The sequence below is a fragment of the Sciurus carolinensis genome, chromosome 14 (genome assembly GCF_902686445.1).
Source record: "Sciurus carolinensis chromosome 14, mSciCar1.2, whole genome shotgun sequence".
Classification (NCBI taxonomy): domain Eukaryota; kingdom Metazoa; phylum Chordata; class Mammalia; order Rodentia; family Sciuridae; genus Sciurus; species Sciurus carolinensis.
The window spans coordinates 21,275,502-21,291,527 of NC_062226.1; the positions used below are offsets into that span (position 1 = coordinate 21,275,502).

Genomic DNA, 16,026 nt, shown 5'->3' on the forward strand with positions numbered 1-16,026 from the left:
CTTTTCTATTTCAGTTTTCAAAAAATTGTTTTATTATGACATAAATGAAATGCAATGAATTATATACATTTTAAATGCACAGTTTTATAAGCTATGACATATGTAAAAAATAACCTTGAAACAAACCATCACCATGATAAAAACAATGAGTATATATAGCACTCCCAAGTTTCCTGAAGATGGGTCATTAGACCACCTTCCCCTCCTTCTCTTAAAACTCCTCCCAAGGGAAACACTTAGTTTTCCCTCTCTACAAAGGGTTTTCATTCTCTAAAATTTAAATAAATAAAAATCATAGGGTATATGTTTTATAGGCTGGTTTCTTTCACTGAAGTATTGTGAGACCCATTAATACTGTTAGGTATATCAATAGTTCATTCTTTGCATGGATGAGAAATCTGCCATCATATGTATACATCACAATTATTCTTTCACTTGTTGATGGACATATTACTTTCAGTTTCAGCTATTACAAATAATACCATGAACATGCATGTACATACAAGTCTTTATATATACACATGTATTACTTTTTTCTGGGAAAAATACTTAGTATCATATGGTAGGTATATGAATTCAATTTTTTTAAAGAAAGTGGAAAACTGCCAAAGCAGCTGTACTATTTTATATGTCTACCAGCAGAGTATGAGAACCGTCGTAGTTACTCAATTCCTAGCCAATACCTGGTATGGTAGTTTAATTTCCATTTTTTAATAACATCAAGCATCTTATGTGCTTATCTGATGCCTGTATATATTCTTCAGTGAAATGTACAAATCTTTAGCTCAGCTTCTTTACTTAGAATTAGTCTAGATTCAAGTCTTTGGTCAGATATATAACAGGCAAAATATTTCCTTCCAGTCACTGATTTATATTTTCATTCTGTTCCTTGAATTTTAAGTTCAATTTATCAAATTTTACTTATATAGAACTTTTTTTGAATCACATCCAAGAAATCTTTGCATAACTCAAAGTCACCAAGATTTTGTCCCAATAGTTTCCCTAGAAATCTTAGTATTAGGTTTCACATCAATTCTATGATCCATTTTAAGTTAACTTTCATACAATATAAGGTACAGACTGGAAGGTGTAAACTGAAGTTCACTTTGTGCATATTGATATCCAACTTCTTGAGCACATTTTGCTGAAAATATTATCCTTTTCCCACTGAATTACTTTTCTGCCTTTGTCAAATAATTGATCATATCTGGTGGGCTTAGTTCTAAATTCTATGCTCTTTCCACCAGCAATAGAATGTCTTCATTACAGCAACCTTATAGTAGGTCATTAAACCAGGAAATAAGTACTACAACTTTATTCTTTCAAAATTATTTTGCTTGGTTAAGTTCTTTTGCATTTCCATACAAATTTTAGAATCAGTTTCTCCATTTCTACCAAAAAGCTTGCTGGGATATTAATGAGATTTCACTGAAACTATACAGATCAATTTGTGGGGGAAATGGCATCTTAACAATAGTGAGTTATCTGATCCATAAACACAGAGTATTTCTTCATTTACTTGTTTTACATTTCTATCAGCAATGTTCTGCAATATTTAGGGTATATCTTAGATGTATATTGTATATTGTATATATTGTATATTGTTGTAATTTTTTATGCTATTGCAAATAGTATTTTTAAAGTTCAATGTCCAACTGTTTGTTGCTAATATACAGATATAAAACTGATTTTTATATATTGAACTTATACTCTGCAATCTTCCCAAACTAATCAGTTTTAGTACTTTTTTCTATCAATTCCACAATCCACAAGATATGCTACATGTTGTCAGTGAATACAACACCATGTTAATTCTTCTTCTTCTTTTTTTTTTTTTTTTTTTTTCCTTTTTTGATGAAGATTGAATACAGGGTCTTATAGATGCTAAGTAGCACTCTACCACTGAACTACATCACTGGCAATTCTTCCTTTCCAATCTGAATCTTTTTTCCTCCTCTGATTTGAATGCTTTTTTTTTCTTTTCCTTCATTTCATTGGCAAGAAACTCCAGTCCTAAATTGAATGCTCCTAATCTTAAGGAAAAGCATCAGTCTTCTACTATTTCACTATTAAGTATAAAGTTAGATACAAATCTTTCATACATGCAAGAAGGTTCAGAAGATCCCTTCTATTCTCTAGTTTGACGAGTTTTTTTTTTTTTTTTAAATCAGGAACAGATGTTCAACTTTGTCAAATTCTTTTACTGCAATCAAATGATAAGTTTTTTTTCTTTGAACATTAACATAATGAATCGCATTTCCTAAGTTTTCAGGATTCAACCAAACTTGTATTCCTGAGGTAACCCCACTTCTTGTTGTGTATATTTCTTTTTATGAGTTGCTGAATTTCACTTGTTAAAAATATATTAAGAATTTTCAGCTATGTTCATAAGAGATAATGTTCTCTGGTCTTCTTTACTTTTAATAACATTGCCTCATTGTGGTATCTATGCTAGAGAATAATTAGGAAGTGTTCTCTCCTCTCCATATTTCCTAGAAGTCTGTATACAATTGGTACTATTTCCTCCTTAAATGTTTGGTACACTTCCCAAGTAATGCTATTTGGGCCTATAGATCTCTTTGTGGGAAGGTTTTGAATGATAAATTCAATTTCTATACTGGATATAGGACTATTCAGACTCTTCTACTTATTTAAGTCATCTTTGGTAAACTGTATTGGTCATGTAATTTGTCTGTTATATGTAAGTTGTCAAACTAATGGAATAAGATTGTTCATAGTAGTCTCTTACTATCTTTTTAACATCTGGAGAACTCATATTGTCACCTTTGTCATTCCTGATACTGATAATCTGTATTTCCTGTTTTTCTGATCAGTTTAGCTAGAAACCCCTTTTTTATTTTCAATGAGCTTCTCAAAGAACCAGCTTTTTATTTCATTTATTTTTCCATCCTTTTCTATTATCTCTTTCAATTATTATTTTTTTTTTGCTTTGTTAATTTTTTTTCTGTTCAGTATTCTAATTCCATAAGATAGAAACTGAGGTTATTGTTTTTATTTTCTATAGAGTTCTCTCAAAGTACTACTAGCTGCATTTGAAAATTTTTTATTTATTTTAAATTTAGTTCAAAATACTTCCGAACTTTATGTAATTAACCCTTAGAGAACATTTCCCTCAACAACAGCAGGATATATATCTTTTTCAAGTACACATGGAACAGGAATAAAGATAAAAGTAAACTACATATTAATGGCTTAATACCTCAATAAACTAGAAAAATTCAAATCATGCAAAAAGGTTCTATGATCACAATGGAAAATGAAGATATCTTGGAAATCCCAAATATTAGAGAAGGCAGTAACAGTTTTGAATAACACATGAGTCAAATAAGAAATTTAAAAAGGATAGTAAATCTGTTCCCCGTCACTTGTTTTTGGCCTATAGAATGAATCTCTAATATATTTTAAAGACAATATTTTAAGACAAATAATTACAATAATCATAAATACTTTTTCCTTACTCATCTACAAGACTTATACTTTTGTCATAGCCATGAGGTAAGGTCTCTGTACTACATGAATAAAATATAAGATATAAAAGGGGAGAAAGGTAATATGGAAAACAGTAGAGGCCTCACACTAGGAGAGAGGACTCCATATTTCACAAATCATTTTTTTTTATTTACTTATTTCATGTTCTAAACAACTGTGAGGCTTGTTACTTCTAATTCCATTGTACAGATACTGAAACTGGTTCAGAAAGGTTAAATACCTTACCCCAAACTAGCTAAAAGTAAATGTAGGACTTGAATGCAAAACTTTTGACTCAAAATTACTTGTTCTGATATAAAATTCTAAAGTCAAGAAATACTGGTTATCAAAGCAGGAAATAACTGAAATTTGCAATCAATCAGATCTGTGTCAGAATTTCTTCCACTATCCTGTTCTTTAATCCAATTGATCCTTCCCTTTTTTCATTGTCCTCACATGCCCTGTCCTTATTTCTTTCTTTATGCAACTTAGATAGCATGGTAGATCATTTTAAACATTCCCTTATACACACTCACTTCCCTAATCCCTTTCTTGCTTCAACATAACATGATGACTATTTTCACATTAAAGTTAAAACCACTGAATTCAAGTGGGTCCTCAGGGCTACCTACTAATTATACTTAGCTCCCTAACTCAAACATTTTTGTGCATAACCCAGAGGGCTTGCTGAAACACAGACTGTTTGCTCTCACTCCTAGAGTTTAACACAAGAGATCTAGGATGGACCCCACAAATTACATTTTCAACATATCTTCAGGTGAAGTTGGTGCTGCTGCCCCAGAATCATGCTTGGCTCAAATTGACATTCGCTTTCCTATTGAACATCTCTTCACAACTCCAATTCTTTCTGCCCCATCCTCACTCTGAGAGGAAACAGAAGCAAGCAGAAGATAATGTCCATGAGCTACCAATACATCACCTACTCACCTCTCTGATGCCATCCCCCACTTAGTTGCTTTGCTCCATCTGCAAAATCCTCCCTGTTCTTCCTCAAACACACACTTGAAGTATTTTGTGCTGTCTACTTGAAATGGTCTTCTCCCCACAATTCTGCATGATTTGTTCCTTCACTTTATCTGCTAAGGTTCCCTTATTAGAAAGGCTCCCAGACAGCACTACAAAAATCAGTAAACCTCTCCACACATACCTGTCACCTCCATTCCCCTTAGCTTGAATTACTTTTCTCCCTGGCACTTACTGTCTCCTCATTTTATTTGTTTTCTAAAACCTACATTCAGCTATGCAGAAACTGAGTAGAAGAGAGGTAAAAGTAGTCAAATTCTCTGGGATTAGAGAGACAATGGTCAGACAATAAACAGCAATGTAATCTATTTGAGAAATAAGACTGAAAGAAAGGAGAGAAACATGAACAAGTAGCAGCAGGCTCAAGCAGAGGCTTCTCAAGATCCAAAGGCAGACCTGGAAACACAGGGTGCAAAGAGAAAAAGAAAAGACGACAAATATTGAAGATATGTATGGGAGACAAGATTGCTATTTGAAAGAAGCAAGCACGCAGGGATTATTGCTTCTGTTTTTAAAAGTATATTATCTAGGGCTGGGGTTGTGGCTCAGTGGTAGGCACTTCCCTCGCATGTATGAGGCATTGGGTTAGATTCTGAGCACCACATGTAAATAAATGAATAAAATAAAGGTACACCAACAACTAAAAAAAAAAAGTTTATTATCTACTGAGAATTTACTAAATGCAGTGCACTGTGAGGAAATAGTTCATACCTATTATGATATCTGATTTAGTCAATCCTCATAACAACCCTAAAAAGAAGGAATTATCATCTAGGCCTTTTTGTACATATTGGAGACATCCAACTGACAAACTTGCTCACGTTAAAATACTATACAGGTTTCTCTTTCCAAACAATCCCATCCTTCCTTTCTCTCTTACCTTACTTACAATTCAGGGTCTCATGAAGTAAAATATCAGCAGTCAGGAGCAAACCCCTGTGAAAGCGGCTGAACCACTCCTTTAACCATTCAGGTAGTTTACTAACCTGCGCACACAGGTCAGGCACTGCTTAAGCTCAGAGAACCCAGGAGCCATCCTGACTCACTGGGACCAACCTCCACTGGCTGACTCCAGTGTCGTCATATTAATTTACCCTCGGCTGAACTCTTGGAGGTATTCCAAGCAATTTTTTAAAAAATTATAACAGCTGTTCCAAATCCTTTTCTTCCCATACCTCTTATTTGCACAATTCCATCCTCAACCTCTCCACTTTCAGCAGAAAGGTGTCGATCACCAAAAACATGGCAAGCACCCAAAAGAAAATGTTTCAATCTCCCCTCCCTCCACTTTGGATTTTCATCTTATTCTCAGGAATGTTCTTTTCCTCTAGTCTATCACTATTTTTGCAAATGGTGATCAATGTATGGCTTCCTTTTCAATATATGTATCTCTTTCTTCCCTTATCTTACCACACAGATAGGACCTCTAAAACAATAGTAATCACAAATATCCTTATCTTGTTTCAGACTTAATCTGCAGGCCTTCAATGTTTCCTTACTAGCACATAACCTCAGTGTTTCCTCATTAAGAATAGGCCTGGCTATTGGCTTCTCACAACCATGTGTATTTTAAATGTCTCAAGGAAGGAATGTTCACAAAAAGTTTGTCCCAGGCTCATCCAAAACTTCTCTATGATAAAACTTTTCCACACACTATTTTGAAGACAGAGAAGACATTAAACATCTATACTGTCCTTTTAAAAAATTATTATGAGTAGCTGGGCACAGTGGCACACACATGCAATTTCAGTGACTCAGGAGAATTACCAAATCTGAGGCCAGTCTCAGGAACTTAGCTGGGCCCTAAGCAAACAAGACCCTGTTTCAAAATTTAAAAAAATAAAAATTAAATAAGGAGCTGGGTCCAAAAACTAGGAATGGAACCAACATTTGATCCAGTTATCCCATTCCTCAATATATATCCAAAGGATTTTAAATCAGCATATTACTGTGACACAGTCATATTAATGTTTATAGCTGTACAATTCACAATAGCTAAGCTATGGAGCCAACCTAGAAGCACACCAACAGAAGAACGGATAAAGAAATGGTGGTGTATATATACACAATGAAATATTACTCAGTCATAAAAGAGAATGACTTTGTGACATTTGCCAGTCAATGAATGAACCTGGAGTCTATCGTGCTAAGTGAAATAAGCCAATCCCAAAAAACCAAAGGGCAAATGTTTTCTGGTATGTGGAAGCTAACCCACAATAAGCAGGGGAGACGACGAACAGATGCTCACAGGATTAGACAAAGGGGAATGAAGGGAAGGGAGGGGGGATAGGAATAGGAAAGACAGTGGAAAAATCTGATAAAACTCTCCTATGTACATATATGAATACACCACAGTGAATCCTCCCATTGTGTACATCCGTAAGACTGGGGTCCTAATCAGAATAAGATATATTCCATGCATTCTTACTTGTATCAAAGGGGACTCTACTGTCATGTATAACTAAAAAGAATCAATTAAAAAAAAAAAAAAAAAAAAAAAAAAAAGGAAAAGAATAGTAGGGGCAAATCTCAAGAGAATCAAAGGGAGACCAGTATAGGAAAGGGGCATAAGGGTTAAAAAGAAGAGAGGGAGGAACAAAGTGTTGGGGAATGATATTGGGCAATTACATTGCTATACTGTGTATATGTACAAATATGTAACAACAAACCCTATAGTTACATACAACTATAATGCACCAGTAAAAGAAGTAAGGAAAAAAAAAAAGAAAAAAGGGGCTGGAGATAAGTGGTAAAGTGTCTCTAGGTTCGCTCTCAGTACCAAATACATGAATAAGCAAGTATTCTTAGCACAAATTATCTTTCTCAGCACTTTTTTTTGAGATTTAAAAAAAATTTTTTTTAGTTGTAGGTGGACATAATACCTTTATTTTATTTATTTATTTTTATGTGGTGCCGAGGATCGACCCCAGTGCCTCACATGTGCTAGGCAAGTGCTCTACCATTGAGCTATACCTCCAGCTCTCTTGGTACTTTAATGACAAGTCAGTTATTTGTTTAAATATTTTAGTATCTTTTTCATGATCAAATAATTTTTTTCTGTAATGGCTATGAATGCATGCTGTTTCCTTACTTCACAAAAGAACAAGTGTAGGTGACTGGCCTACCAAAATAAAAGGAAAAAAAAATTAATGGAACCATAAACACTGACTAGTGACCAACACAGTCAAATAATCTTACATAAAAATCTTATTAGGAAAAAAAAATTAGACAATCAGCTTTATAGTGTAAACCAACCAACATAAAACTGATTTCAAAACCAATCCATAGATGTTTAATAATGTATATTTTCATGACATGACTTTCAGCTGTTGTTTCACCTTCCAGCTAGACTGAATTGGATTTTAACCACCCTTATGGCATTGTACATATGCAGGGAGCAAACGCAAGTCATTGAAGTGAAGCAGTGTGTGTAAAAGGGCTCAATTAAATAGTGGAATGCTCTTGTAAATTAAAGCCCTACTGAATAATCATCTTCCATGCAAATTATCTTTCTTGGGGTATTCTGACAATATGCCATCATCGTATGTAGCTGCTTTAATACATGCTTATTTGTAATGCTTGACATAATGAATTCTCCATCTTTATTCCCTTAGCAATGGAAATGAGAATTTAAGCTTTTTAATTTTCCCTTGCTAGACTGCCTTTGTGAACACACTAGTAGTGAGACTATTTTTCCATAATCTACAGTGCAGAAGAATGATTTAACCACACACACAATACTGCAAAACAACTTTAGATTTTTTCAGGAAAAAAAAAATTTAAATGGATTTCTAATGGAAAAAGACCATGCTAATCTCTCCTCCCTCAAAAAAGTAAAAATTTTAGAAGCTTACTCTCCTAACTCCTACCTCAAACCTCAAAAGTTTCTATTTTCAGAATAAGTCATATGCTAAAATGCAAATACATAAAATAGAGACTATTAGCATAATGCATCAGGGAAGTCCTATTTCCTAAAACGCATAAACCTGTATGTTGTATATGCATTTTCTGAGAAGAGTCAAAGATGCTATCCAATTCTCAAAGGGTAAAAGAAAATAACATGAAAAGATTAAGAATTACTGAGTAAAGCTAAAAGATACAATATCTCAGAGTCACATTTTGATCTTACAGACACAGAAAGTATAACTGATATCCCAGTAGATATATATGTAGTTCCCTTGGTGCTGCACATTTATAACACAGAACAAAAATTTCCATTCAAAAAGTCAAACTAAAATAATCATAGCCATTTCTTAAAAGCTATGATTCCACATATCCTTCCTGAGCATTCTTATGTGCAGATGATGTATAACCTAAACCCTGAAAAGAATTACTGGCAAAGGTCTTATGGGAGAATCCAAGTCATATGCCACTTCTTGGACTAGGACATGGTTTATCAGACAAGATGGGAAAGAGACTAATTCGGAGTCTAATTCATGAGGGTCTCTGAAAACAAATGGCTTTCCTTCATGTATCCCAAAAATGCTTCTGAAAATTCTTAGCTTAGCTGCTTGCTTAAATCATAAATATTGCATTGCACTTTTTTTTTTTTTTTTTTTTTTTTTTGCGGTACTGGGGATTGAACCCAGGGCCTTGCGCTTGCGAGGCAAACACTCTACCAACTGAGCTATAGCCCCAGCCCTGCACTGCACTGAAAGAAAGAAAAGAAAGAAAAGAAAGAAAAGAAAGAAAGAAAGAAAGAAAAGAAAAGAAGGAAAAGAAAGAAAAGAAAGAAAGAAAGAAAGAAAATGAATCTTCTGAGAGGGCTACTAAAATGGACTAGGAAAATTCCAGGTGACCTTCAAGTTCAATTAAATACCACAGTTGCTACAATACCAGTAAGTACTGAATACGAAAATACCTGAGACCTGTTTGTTAGGAACTCACTACCAAAACTACCATTAATTAAGCTTAATCTCAGCTTCTATTCAGAATTAATGTGTCCACAGAAATACTACATTATAAGCCATGATTCTGCAAGGAGGGCAACAACTTTCTTACCAAACTAGTGTGGTGAGAACATGCAGACTCTCTGCATTCATTCAACTATATGAAATGGGGGTGGGGGAAAGAAACAATGGGAAAGGCTAAACAAGTAAAAAAAATTCTAAAGGTTTAGTACTAAAAAAATAAATAACATCGTAAAAAAAAAAACTTCATTTTTCCCAACAAAAAATAACAGAATTTCATGCAATTCCTTAGTGGTCACAAACACAAAATACATTAGGGACACACTACATTTACAAAATTATCCTTTACTATCACAAAGAAAAGTTATCTGACATTGTTTTCACAAATTGTCGAGTACTCTATAAATTTCATCTTTCTCATACTTCAAATTTTACCAAAACTTTTACCATATATTTAAAAAAAAATTCATTTTATTTAAAAATTCATTCTTAATTATGTCCATTATTAGGAGTTCAGTGGTCGTCAACCTCTGAGGTTAGGGGACACCCAAATGCCAGAATTTTGGTGGCATATTTCAAAGAATAGGGTTATACCCCTCACTCCTCTCTATCTGATCCCCCTTCAAGACACTGTGTATCTGTTTAAATCATACTCCTTACCACCTGACCTAGATACTTACAAAGCTCTTGCCTGCTCCAGTAAACGAGCACTCTTTTTCCTAGGGCTGCCTGAACTGGATCCTATGCTTAAGCTGTTACCACTTGTCCTGCCCCACAGGTCACCACATCATGACTCAGGCTGCTCACCTAAATCACAGTATTTCTCCTATTCAAATACAAATAAACATCCTTCTCCCCAAAATTTTATAACCAACTGTAAAAAACTGACCATCTATGTGCCATAACAGCATACAACTTGAAATTATTACACTGATTAAAATGATTAGTTTGAAAACATTCTTAATAAATTACTATGTGTTAACTATAAAGTCCAGCTAGGGAGACATACAGACTTTAAACCATGCAATTCAAAATTTGTTGAACTCAACTTTCTCTACTATCAGGCATTCAAATACCGTCACTTCTAGGTATTTAAACTGCAGTAATAATTAACCCATGTGCCTGGCACTCTACTTGCATGAATTCATTTAATCCTCCCAACAACCCAATAAGGCATATATTAAGTAGTATCCCTATTTTTGTAAAAGTGGAAACAAAAGTAGAGTTGTCAAGCATTTGTAAGGGCCAGAAACAAGGTTCAATAAAGAAACAAAGTTTAAAGCCAGGCAGGCTCAGTCTAAAGTCTGCTTTTAACAAGGGTACCATAGTTGCTATAATGGTTTAGGCACTTGAGAGATCAGCATGAAATGATTTAGATTTCATTATTTCCAAAGTTTTTATTTTTATGACAAAGATTAGTGTGTGTTTCTTTTCTGGTACCAGGGATTGAACCCAGGGGCACTTAACCACTGAGTCGCATCCTCAGCCCTTTTTATTTTTTATTTTGAAGTACAATCTTGCTAAGTTGTTAAGAGTCTCCTTTAATTGCTGAGCTTGGCTCTGAATGTGCAATCCTCCTGCCTCAGCCTCCCAAGGAAGTGAGGTTACAGGTGTGTGCCACTGTACCTGGCCAAGATTAGTAAATTATTAATGACAAAAATCACTCAAAGTGCCAGAGAGTCCAAATTAAATGGTGGTGAAACATACAAATACCTATCAAAGGGAACCAGAAGCCTAAATCCCTTCACTTCTCCAGACCATTTCTTCACCCACAAAATAAGGGGAATAATATAATTTCTACAGTTCCTTCTGGTTCAAGCATGTGAATAATTACTTTTTTAATAATTAAAAATCCAGGCTGGGGAGGTAGCTCAGTGGGTAGAGTGCTTGCTTTGTAAGCACAAGGCCCTGGGTTCGATCCCCAGCACCCCAAAAAAAAAAAAAAAAAAAATTAAAATTCCAACAATTCTTGACATGGTTTAACACATGGCTGCCCACCATCAATAAAATCAGATTACAACCAATCTGGGGAGGATCTAAAGCACTTGATTTCTAGCCAGAAACAGGGACAACGCCTGTAATCCCAGAGGCTTGAGAGGCTGAGGGAGGAGGATCTCGAGTTAGAAGTCAGCCTCAGTCACTTAGTGAGGCCCTAAGTGATTCAGTGATACCCTGTCTCTAAACGAAAATATAAAAAAGAGATGGGGATATGGCTCAGTGGTTAAGCACCACTGGGTTCAATCCCTAGTACCAAAGAAAGAAAGGAAGTACTTGATTTCTAAGATCTTCAAAGACATAAATATGCCAAATCCTTCAGGTTTTTAAAGGTACTTTTTAGGATAAAATAGAGTCAAATTAAGGCAAGTTTTGGCAACTTAATAAAACCCTGACTCAACATAAAAAATGAAAAAGGCTGGGGATATAGCTTGGCAGTAGAATGTCCCTGGGTTCAATCCCCAGTACCACAAAAACAAAATTAACACCTATTTTTCTTTCCAAATTATAAAAAATATAGTGTTATGGTCTGGATCTAAAATGTCTTCCAGCCAGGCATAGTGGCACACACCTATAATCCTAGTTACTTGGGAGACTGAGGCAGTAGGATCACAAGTTAGCGGCTAGACTGGGCAACTTAGGGAGACCCTGTCTCATGATATAAAATGTTATTTAAAAGGGCTGGGGGTATAGTTGAGTGGTAAAGCACTTCAATCCCCAGTCAGTACCACACACACAGGTCCTCCCTAAGGCTGGGCTAAAGACTTAGTTCACAGCCTGTGGGACGACTGGGAGTTGGTGGAAATTTGGGGAGGTACAGCCTGGTGAGTTGCTGTGCGTGAATGCCTAAAGGGTGTATCTGGTCAGGCCATCCCTACCCCTCTTGCTTCCTGGCTACCAGAAGGTGAGAAGTCTTGCTCTGCCATACCCTCCTGGCCAAGATGTTATGCCTCACCACAGGCCCATGCAGTAGGCCACGCAACTATAGACAGAAACCTATGAAACTGTGGGCCAAAAGGAATTTGTCTTCAAGTTGTTTTTTCAGGTATTGTCCCACAGATGGAAAGTGACCAACACATACAACAAAAGGAAACACACATAACTCATAACTGTAGCATATTCATACTCCTAATATTTTAGGACATTTTCTTCCAATCTTTTCCTTAGGCATAGCTTGAAATAATTTCATAATTAGGGAAGGAGGAAAAATGGAGGACCTAAAGGTTATCATTTTTTTGCCTCACTACTTGAAAAATCTAGAATAGGAATTTTTCATTTTGCCATAAGATTCTACCTGGTCTGCCTTCCTCACCCCACCACCAATCACCCATCCGGCTTCTTGCCACTGTCCCCTTCACTCTGATGTAGCCCTTGATCTTCCCGTTGTTAACAGAACACATCAGGCACATTCCCAACTGGCCCTTTGTACTTGCTGTCCCCTTCATTTCAAATCCTCTTCCTCCAGACACCTGAATGTCAAGCCCTCTCACTCATTTTACATTCTCACTCTAAAATCACTTTCTAAGTTAGATTTTTCTTGCCAACATTATCTAAAATGTCAAGTTCTCATCCTGAAATATCTCTATCCCTTTTCCCTGCTTTTTCTCTTATCACTTTTTTTTTTTTTTTTTTTTTTGTGGTGCTGGGAATCGAACCCATGGCCTTGTGCTTGCAAGGCAAGTACTTTACCAACTGAGCTATATCCCCAGCCTTATCACTTATTCTTTACATGTTATTTTACTTATTTATCTTGTTTATTCACCATTTTCCCTATTTAAACCAAGGTTCTATAAGGGCAGCTATTTTTGTCTTTACTGATTTCCCAGTATCTAGAAGAAGTACCTAATACATGGCAACTGCCCAGTATTTTCTAGTGGAATAATCTCCATAATCATCATTGTAAATGGCTATATCCAATTTCATCAAAAATTTATATAACTGATATCCTACTGATGGGTGTATTAACCAATATACCACCAATCTTTCACTACAAGTAATGTTATAGTACAGGAGGAAGCAAATGTTTTATGGAGAGGGTCAGAATATTTTCTGCTTTGAAAGGTCTCTATCATAACTACTGAATCCAGATACTGTAGCAGCACAAAAGTAGCCACAGACAATGAATGGTTTGGGGTCACAGCAGGTCAGATTTAGTCTGCTTTAATAAATGTCTCTGTGCATATATCTTTTTCTATCTTTTCAACTAATAGAATTACCAGATAAACTGTTACAAACATATTTATGGCCCTTGAAACATTCTGTCAAATTGCTTTTCAAAAGGATAATTGTGAGAGGTGAAACTGGAATACACATTTAACTGGTGGTGTGAGTATAAACTGATTCAATGACTTGGGAAACTGGTGGTACCTACTAAAGGCAGACATATACACATGGCTCAGCAATCAGCCAGGATATTTATTTTCTGTATCAGATACTGCAAAGAGCACAGAGGTGCCATTAATATCCCGTTTATAGATCAGAGTGGTGGTCACATATATTTAACTTGTAAAAATTAATATATACAGGCATATGTTCATTTTATAGTCTACTTCAAAATTTTAAAAGAAAAAATAAATACCATATTCCCACTGGCAAAACACATGGAAAATAACTGCCTATCCTGCTTCTTCCCCCCTTACCAGCAATGAATCTTACTAAATTTTGTATTTTTACTCATTTGGTAAAGTTAAAAAAAAAATGCTTCTGGGTTGCCATAGTATTTTGTGTTTAATTAACAGAGAGGTTGAACATTTCTCTTATATAAATTGTTTTTTATTTTATCTATTATTCACTGGAGTTTTACTGGTTTTCCCAAATCATGAAAATAAAACAGCAATACAATACTATAAAGATATCAATTCTTTGTCTATCATACTGCTGCCATATTTTTTCTACACTGTTGCTTCCCTTTCAATTTTATTTTTTTTTAAAGTTTAAATTTTTACATAGCCAAGTAGCTTGACCTTTGTTATTAGTGTACATGTTTCTCAAAAACGTTATATATAAAGAACTGCATTATACAGAACTATAATCTTTCATTTTTAGCAAAATATTGTTATTACATATTATGTAAAGAAATGCTTATTTCTCAGGCCAATAGGGGGCTCTTAGAAAAAATATCTATTTGAATGATTAACAAAGAAATAAGTAAGTTAAAATGCTATTAAGGCAAATTAATAAGCTGAATTTTGAGACTAAAAATAATTTTAATAGGAAAATCTCTCAACTTTTGAAGTAATTATTCATAGAACATGAAGTTGTTTGTTGTTGTTTTAAGCACTGGGCACTTTACCAGCTACTTCCCAGTCCTTTTTTATTTTAAGACAGGGTCTCACTAAGCTGCCCAGGCAGGCCTGAAACTTGCGATCCTCCTGCTTCAGGCTCCCAAGTTGCTGGGATCACAGGCACGCACTACTGCTACCAGTTGAAAGTGGCTATTTTATCCCTTAAAGTATAAACACATCATTATCTTTATGGTCTGCGAATTGAACCCAGAGGCTCACATATGCTAAGCAAGTGCTCTAGCACTGAGTTATTCTCCAGTCCTTGTGTTAATAAGACTTGATTGACAGAAGGAAGTCAACCACTTAACTAAAAAACAATTCAAGAAATACACCTAACAAGAAGAGTCATATGCTAAATATATCCATAAGCAAAATATATTCATAGGCAGAATGTTATTTATGAGCATATACTTTTCATTGAACATATTCATATTCACTGACTATATTCAAAACAGAAATATAAGACGACATCATATGATGCTTAACTTTCAAAAGTAGAACATTCCTTAAAACATTGTTCTGAAGGTAGAATGGGAATACTTTCAGCTAAACTTTCACAGAAATCCTTGAAGGCTGTTCAAATAAGATTTCAGTAAGTTAGTAAATTTGATGGATTTGTCAGGTGGATTGATCTTTTCTTGAACTGGATGCAGAAAACTGGCCTAAAGTTCAAATCTTCAGAGGTGAAAAACTTAAAGAGAATTTTCCTTGTAGGGAAAAAATTAAAATCTTGAAAATTTCTCTGTTGGGTTAATCCAGATGACAAAAGAATTCCTTTCACAGATTTCCAAAAGCAATTGCACTGCCACATTTACTTAAACAACACTTGGGCACTCTTTTCATGAAGAACAATTAAAATCTTATTTTTTTCCAGGAGATAAACTTTAGTTATATGAGAAATTCACCAATGTAGAGCTTTGTTTTCTGAAGATACCAGATAAAGTGAATTAGCTAAAAAAGCAAAAAACTGCAAAAATGTTAACACACCTGAGTAATTTAGAAAAGTAAACTCCCTATAGCAAATATGTATTGAAACTTATCACATATATTAAACTTATCACTTATATTATATATTAGATAAACTGGAAAAGCAGGTACTAATCAGATTATTGCATACTTTGCACATTTTTACAGACTCAAATATTTGTTCCCTTTGATGAACAGGTAAAAAATATCTTCTAAGATAAAAATGACAACAACAAAAACCTTAAGAATAAACCAAGAACTTCCAAGCATGCAAGATGCAAAGCAAGCAAGATGGTGGCAGAGACTCAGTTCTGTACTCTCCTCAAATCCAATCACAT

At 34.8% G+C, this 16,026-nt stretch overlaps 1 protein-coding gene and 1 non-coding gene across 5 annotated transcripts in view; both read right to left on the reverse strand.

Moving 5' to 3' along the window:
- Kiaa1958 (KIAA1958 ortholog) overlaps positions 1-16,026 on the reverse strand; it is a 140,791-nt gene that overhangs the window by 112,629 nt on the left and 12,136 nt on the right. The window lies entirely within an intron of this gene.
- On the reverse strand, positions 9,098-9,171 carry Trnaa-cgc (transfer RNA alanine (anticodon CGC)). The gene has a single exon. It is a non-coding gene; the product is annotated as a tRNA-Ala (tRNA).